Source organism: Aplidium turbinatum, chromosome 6 (genome assembly GCF_918807975.1).
Source record: "Aplidium turbinatum chromosome 6, kaAplTurb1.1, whole genome shotgun sequence".
Lineage (NCBI taxonomy): Eukaryota > Metazoa > Chordata > Ascidiacea > Aplousobranchia > Polyclinidae > Aplidium > Aplidium turbinatum.
This window is the reverse complement of record NC_137477.1, coordinates 27121624-27128795: the sequence shown is the minus strand read 5'-3', so window position 1 is coordinate 27128795 and position 7172 is coordinate 27121624.

Sequence of the window (7172 nt, the reverse complement as noted above, 5' to 3'; positions counted from 1 at the left end):
TAATGCATACACATAAATAGTGCTCAACTGGTGTAGTTTCTGTCTTGTATGCAGAAAGGTTTTGTCCGGATGATATGAGCATTGAGCACAACAACATTTTAAAATTTAGCATTGAGCACTTTTTTGTAGTATTGATAGTTTTCATTGTTTTCATAGTTTTCATTGTTTTCATTGGCCAATATGGAGCTCACACCCATGGAGAGCCTTCCTCCGGGAAAACGTGAACCGTGGAAGTATTGGCGATGCCTCAACCGCTTAAGAACTGATATTGGCAGGTGTAAAACCTTGATGAGACACTGGGGGTATTCCATGGGGAGCACAAGTTGCAAATGCGGACAGGAGCAAACGATGCAACATCTACTCGAATGCCCTGACCTAAAAGCAAGGTGCTCTGCACAGGATTTGGCCGAGTTCAACGATAGAGCAAGAGCCTGCGTGATGCTCTGGGCTACGGCCGTGCAGTGGCGTAGCCAAGGGGGGGGTTTTGGGGGTTACAACCCCCCCTTTGGCACGCGTATGACGTCACGATATTGAGAATAATGCTTTCAGTCTAAAAAGAAATTGCCTAATTTTAAACAAAATTGCATTAAAAGAGCGAGTTTTGCCAATACCAAACATCTCAGCCAGGAATTAGCAACAAGAAAACACAGAGACTAAGCTTTATTTCCGAAAAATGCCGAAGAAAACTTGATCTTATCCTTTTGCTATGCTACCGGACAGCACCATTTTACAGGAATATTCGTACCCACATTTTTGTTGAAAATGCTCTCAGAATGCACCAAATTCAAAGTAATTTTTCAAAATTTTCTGGGGGAGGCCCCCCAGACCCCCCGCCGCTGGGTGGTCAAAACCCCCCCCTTTCAAAATTCCTGGCTACGCTACTGCGGCCGTGTGACACACGATGAAGAAGAAGATTGTTTTAAAAGGAAGTAATAATATGCTAGTAACTTAGGTTAGCACTATTACTGGAAACTGTGTACGAAATTAAAGTCATACAATAAAAAATACTGAATAAGACTATTTTTGCCAGCCGCAAGCCAACGATGGCCTTTGCTATTTTCAGGTGTGTTCTGTGAATCAACTGCGCAGTGCGCATGCCTTGGAGTTGTATGCTGAAAGCAATGCTGGGTTCCTGGAAACATCAAGATTTGTGAAATTCATATAGAACATTTGGAAAATCATGTCCGTTAAATCACCATTTAAGGGTATGTCATGTCACTATACTGATATCGCAAATTTTACATATATATAAAGCAGACTTCGTACAACCAACAACAACAGCTTTTCTGCGAAGTTTACAGAAGTCAGTGGAAGAAGTTAAAAACAGTGAACCAGCATATTTGGATCAATCTTATTGGTGCATACGACCCTAAAGCTGTTCTAAAGTTTATTATGCTTCCTGTCCACAACATTACTTGTGAAAATTTTCTGTTTTTTTTTTCAATCAAATTAGATCATGAGCAAGTGGTTGAATCACTATCACCAGCAACTATTCCAACACATTAATAGCCAAATTCGGGACTTGCTACTGATAGCGGTTCGACATGTTACTTTCCAGGCGTCGCACTCTCTTATAAATGGTTACATATTAAAGCAATGTTATTGATGACATTTTTTCCTTTTTGTTTGTGAAATGCTCACTTAACTCACTGCATTGTGTGTTTTGAAGGTGTAGCAAAAAAGGATGACATGTGCATGCCAAGGAAATTTCCTAAAGAAGGAGAAGATCAACCAAACATTCTTGGCATACATTCAAACGATGACAGCAGTGCCCGAACTTGCTCAGTATTTGCATGACAGTTTGGGATTGATGTACATTCTTCAGTGCCAACAGAGTTGTGCTTTGCTGTAACGACAATGGCTGTTCAGTATTACGATGTCGTACTCAGCAATCCTTCTACTAAAAAGAAAATGCTCACCCTACCAAACTCACGCTCTGCTTTTATTCGAGCCGTTAAAAATGCAGCAGGGACGTCATTTGGTTTGCAGGCTGATGTGGCTTGTTCAAAAGGCCACTGCAATTTCGTGTTGATTGGAAAAACTTCGTTTAATTGTTTTGCCAAAAATGAACTAAAACGTTTGAACGCTTCCAGGCGCGAGGAACCCGCGAAGATGGCTTGAACAGTACGCAAGCGTACGAGTGGTGGTTCACGCAAGACTGCAAATACTTGAATTTGTGTCATTGCCTGATTGTGATTACAGTGTGAAGTTATGATATCTGATTGTCCAGTGATATTTATTGGTATTATTTTTGTTTGTGTACATAGCCTAGTAGCCAAGTTTATGAACAATAAGCCATTGGTCGTTTTTTTCTTTTGTGGATTCTACATGTAGCCTAATGAATTGGTTATAACTTACAATATTAATAATTTTGTCATCAACATAAGATTGACAATAATGTACAGATACAACTTTTGTGAAACGACGAATAAAACAGCCAGTGCAAAACAAACATTTTCTCGTGTAGTAACACCGCATTGTGCAATTCATTGTAGGCAACATGGTTAGCCCTTCAGTTGGACGGACGGATTTTGAGTTTCGCATCCCGTTAGTGTCTAGGTATCCCTGCATTCTACAAAGCTAATGGTTGAAAAACAGCGAGTGGGCTTTGACAACCGTTCATGGCATCTTGCATGTTGGCTGTCCTATCACATGTTTGGCCTCGTAAAAATGAAAGAGGTAGCTGACATCTTGTCAACACATCTAGTACAATTTTGGAAATGCAGTTACCAGTGGTTTCTGGTGCTTCATAAAATCCGATAAAATCTTCTTGCGGTAAAAGTTTGTCATCCACATAACGGATACATATGGATAATTGGGGTTTACCTTGGTTATCTTTTGTTCCATCCACAAAAACAAAAATATTTCTGATTGTGTCATAACATGTTCACAAATGCTTTTCTGCATTGGTAGGGGGATAAATTTGCATTAGTTACCCCCACTCCAATTGGTGGGGGGCCCCCTTCTCGAGGGGAAAGTCAGCTTAGTTGACTCACTTTTCACTTAAATGCATCTAATTTCAAACAGCTTTTTTCTACCAAGCTGAAAATGTCATCAAATATGGAGAACGCTTTACTCTAACTCTACGACTAGTTTCAGTGCGATAATGAGTTTTCAAGTATAATTTTTAGAAGCTTCAAAGTTTGTACTAAATTGAGTCAAGTAATCCAATGCTGAGGATTAGTTTACTCATCCTATGGAATAGTTGATTCATGCTGAACAGGTAGCTAGATCATGAATGCGTATATTGTTGCACAATTCGTGTTAGGCATTAAAGAAAATGTATTTAGCACTTCTAGTGTTAAAGGCAACAGAGGCTACTTATAATGGCAAATTATGGCGTTTCATAAATGACCACAACAACTCTCTTCCTGTTTTCTTGTTGCCAGACCAGTTTTTGGGAACAGTGACTTGGTTTTGTTTAAAAAGCTCAAAATCTAGAAGTTTTATTTCATCTATAAATAAGCCGTGATGTTGCTCTACCAAATTCATGCAGTGTCCCGCTAAATCTTTCTCCAATTCATCCGTGAATATTTTTCTGTGTTCTCCATATCCCATTTTTACGCTGCCTGATGAGCCTTTGGAATCCCTTTTTTTAAATACTGCACCGTCGATACGTTCTTTGGTCTATTCCAAACTGCTTTGCAGCAGTCCGCCCACGTGTACCAGCATACATGGCGTTTGCAGTTTGTTCAAACACGTGTATTGGAATTTCTCCTCTATTAGTTTTGCGTGGCTTTTTTCCCATAGTTGAGTAGCACTGTAGCTATACAATAGATTTACAGTAGGCTATTAGAATTTATATTTTGTTTACCTTGAAAGAAGTTCTCTGTTTGTATTCCTGTTTTCATACTGTACTGTTAAATTTCGTATGTATATTGTTTTTTATGTTGTAGCCTATATAATATATATTTGCGTCCAACTCCGAAACCGTTCCATGTCAAATAAGCTATGACACCACGCGGGTGTGGCAGTCTTGATGACCAGTTTGGTCCTTCTGCCACTCCCATCATCACCAGCAAACAACCTAACTCACATTGTAATCTTGTATTGTTTTTATGTTTTTTTCACATGTGCTGATGATGCAAAATAAAAGAACTTCTTCTTCTGTAAGTTCAACATTCCAATCTGCTATTACAATGAATAAAAGCTATTTATTCTTTAATTTTTACAAAAAACATGAAATGTTCTGATATTACCTGCTGTAGAGTCAATTGACTCACTGAGTCAACTAGGACGATTGCCAGTGAGTCAATTAACCTTTCGGTGCTTAATCAGAAAAATGTCTGCCACTAATTTTCTGCAGAGAAGAGACCAACTAAAACTATACAGAATGTGCATCATACTTTAGTTATAACCTGTGAAAAATATTGTTTTATACATACATCCATTTTAAGAGATAGATACGACCTTAGCCTACGTACTTCTCATATCAAAATTTACTTTTTTTAATCAAAAACATACTTTCTCCCATAACTCGTCAACTGTTGCATTCAGACATGTAATTTTTTTAGTGTCATGTAACCAATAAAACAATGGAATAACTTTTCCTCCTTTACGTATGACTGGTTAGAATCTAACTAGTCATATCTAACCAGAATCATAAGAACACCCAAGGGTGCCATTTACGTTTCACAAGGGTGCCGCAAGTTATTAGAGTAGCGTTATCAAATATGCGCCCAGTCATTCAAAGGATTTGCGCTAAAACTCAGCGCAAATTTCGCACTGCTTTTGTTTGAAACGAACTTCATTAAATTGTACATGATATGATACGGAGCTGTAGTAAGATTTGTTTTTGCGAAAACTCTTTTCAAAATTATTTTTATTTAATGCAGAAACTTTTTGGTTTGACTGTGGGTGCCGCTAAGTTATTTGGTTGTTTGCAGGGTGCCGTAAGCCGAAAAAGGTTGAGAGCCACTGGGTTAGATATTAGCGGTGAGTCAACTATTTTGCGGAGTCAACTAACCTGACCTTCCCATAACGAAGCCCATGCATGTTGGGCTCATGACCTATTTCAGCTATATCGCTTACGATAAAAAAAAATAGCAATTGTAATCAAATTGTTTGAATTATTGTAGTGCAACTAACCCCAAAGCAAAGAACTTCTAAATTGTGTTGTCTAATATAAAGGTATCTTTTCAAGTTTCAAGCTTGCAAATTAGTTGCGTATACCGTAACTTAAACTTCTGCTTCATTGATATAGAATGTCGTTATATACTCAGTTAGATCATTTTTATAAAATATCCTCAGCCAACCTGAAAATATATTTTCATTAGAAACTTACTTGAACATATGATTGTACGGCAAGTCAATATCATTTTTACAACTATTATTGCAGTTCACAAAATTGAAGAGAAGGCTTTTGTACACTTGAGTTATATTTCGCGTGACATTTCTGAATGTCTTTGGAGGTGGAAAAAGAATTGGAATTTATTACATACTCGTAAGTTACAAGCTGCATCGTAATACAATTGCAGTGGGTTGTCTTGACAGAAAAGATTTTTCAGACATGGTTTGGTTTTTAAATCTTTATCCTCGGACTGACAAAGCCTTGATCGGTTATTCCTAGTAGTTTTGTATTCTTGTAGAGGCTTTTGACGCAAGGCCACTTACCGAGATTGGCAGAGTGAAGTTTTCGATTGTTGAAGTGTTGTTGCCGTGGAATTATTGCATTCCCTAGGTGCCGCTGAATGGAGAGCAGTCTTGAAATGCGTTGCTCAAGCGCACATCCCGAGAGTCGAACTTGCACCGCGTGATCTTGAGCCGGGCGCGGCGCGTAACCACTAAGCTAAGGGGGCGATTCGAACATAGTCAAAAAAAAATTACCGTACCGTATATATGTAAAACAGAAACAATTTCAACATACTATATAGCTGTGTGGAGACCTCCGATGAACTATTGTTGTTCACAAGTTTTCTTGGGATATTTTCTCCGTGATACAGTATGTCGATTTTCAAGTTTGCTTGTTTGTGAACGAAACGACCATGGTCAATGGCTTACGCAGAATTTTCTCAAGGGGGGCATTCAATTTGTTTTTTCAAATTGAAAACGAATTGAAAAACGGCTATTTGCTAATAGTAACCAGTAAGTCATATTGTGCAAGATTAGCCTACTATACTCAGCTTGCATTGACGATTTAGTTTGCAGCAACTAGTTTACTCGTTTAGATAGATTTTGTAATGAAAACAAAAAATGTGACATAATATTCGATGTCGCATATAGGATGTTTTGCGTAGAGCCGTAGACAATGTTGTTAGCTTACTCAATCCATCAATGAACCACCCGTATTGAGGGCACGATCAATCGCATACACAGGATTTTTTACTGGGGGAGGGAAGCGTTCAACATAACTTGACTTTTTTTTATCAAAAGTAGCGTAATGCTGCTTCATAGTCTGACCAAGGTTTAAGGTAGCCGAGGCTATCTGTTGGTGAAACATATATCCTCACTGTCTTTGTGTTTGTCACTGTACTTTTGGATTGAATTATTAGATATGTGAATATTAAAAGCATGATGGTAGGCCTTAACGGATAAGTAAAAACTATAATAGTTTGATTAACAGGCAATGTTTTCAGATTAAAACATAAATCGAGCCTTTTTGTGAAAGTTTAAATATCGAATGCAACTTATTATGGTACTTTAAACAAAAATTATCGCACTCTGAACATGATCTTATAAGAAACGAAAAAAAAGCGTAACCTATAAGGCGTGTGAGCACCATCTCGCCTTCCCTCCTCCGAAATTCACTACTGGGTCGAGATCATAGAGATCTTTATTTTTTTAGAAAAGGGGCCTGAAATTGTTTCAAACCACAGGTTGTGAATCCGAATCATAAACATCAAACGACAGCACAATCTGTTGGGACTTTATCTTTGACTACATGCACATTCCAATGCAAAAGACTATGGAGTTTAAATAAAATAACTGAAAAATTTTCATTCTCTAAATTTTCATCACTCAAGCATGAAATTAAAAATAAAAATTTAAAGGAAATTTTTAAACTGTTACCACAGACGACGTTTTCATTTTATAAATATGGAATTTGATCAACTTGTTGCTGGTGCTTCATAAGTGTTCTATGCAAATTTCAAGATACTTTTGTCACAGTTGAATAGTTTACTACACTTTTTTTCTAAATCTACGTTTATGTAATCACTCATCCGTGACGCAAC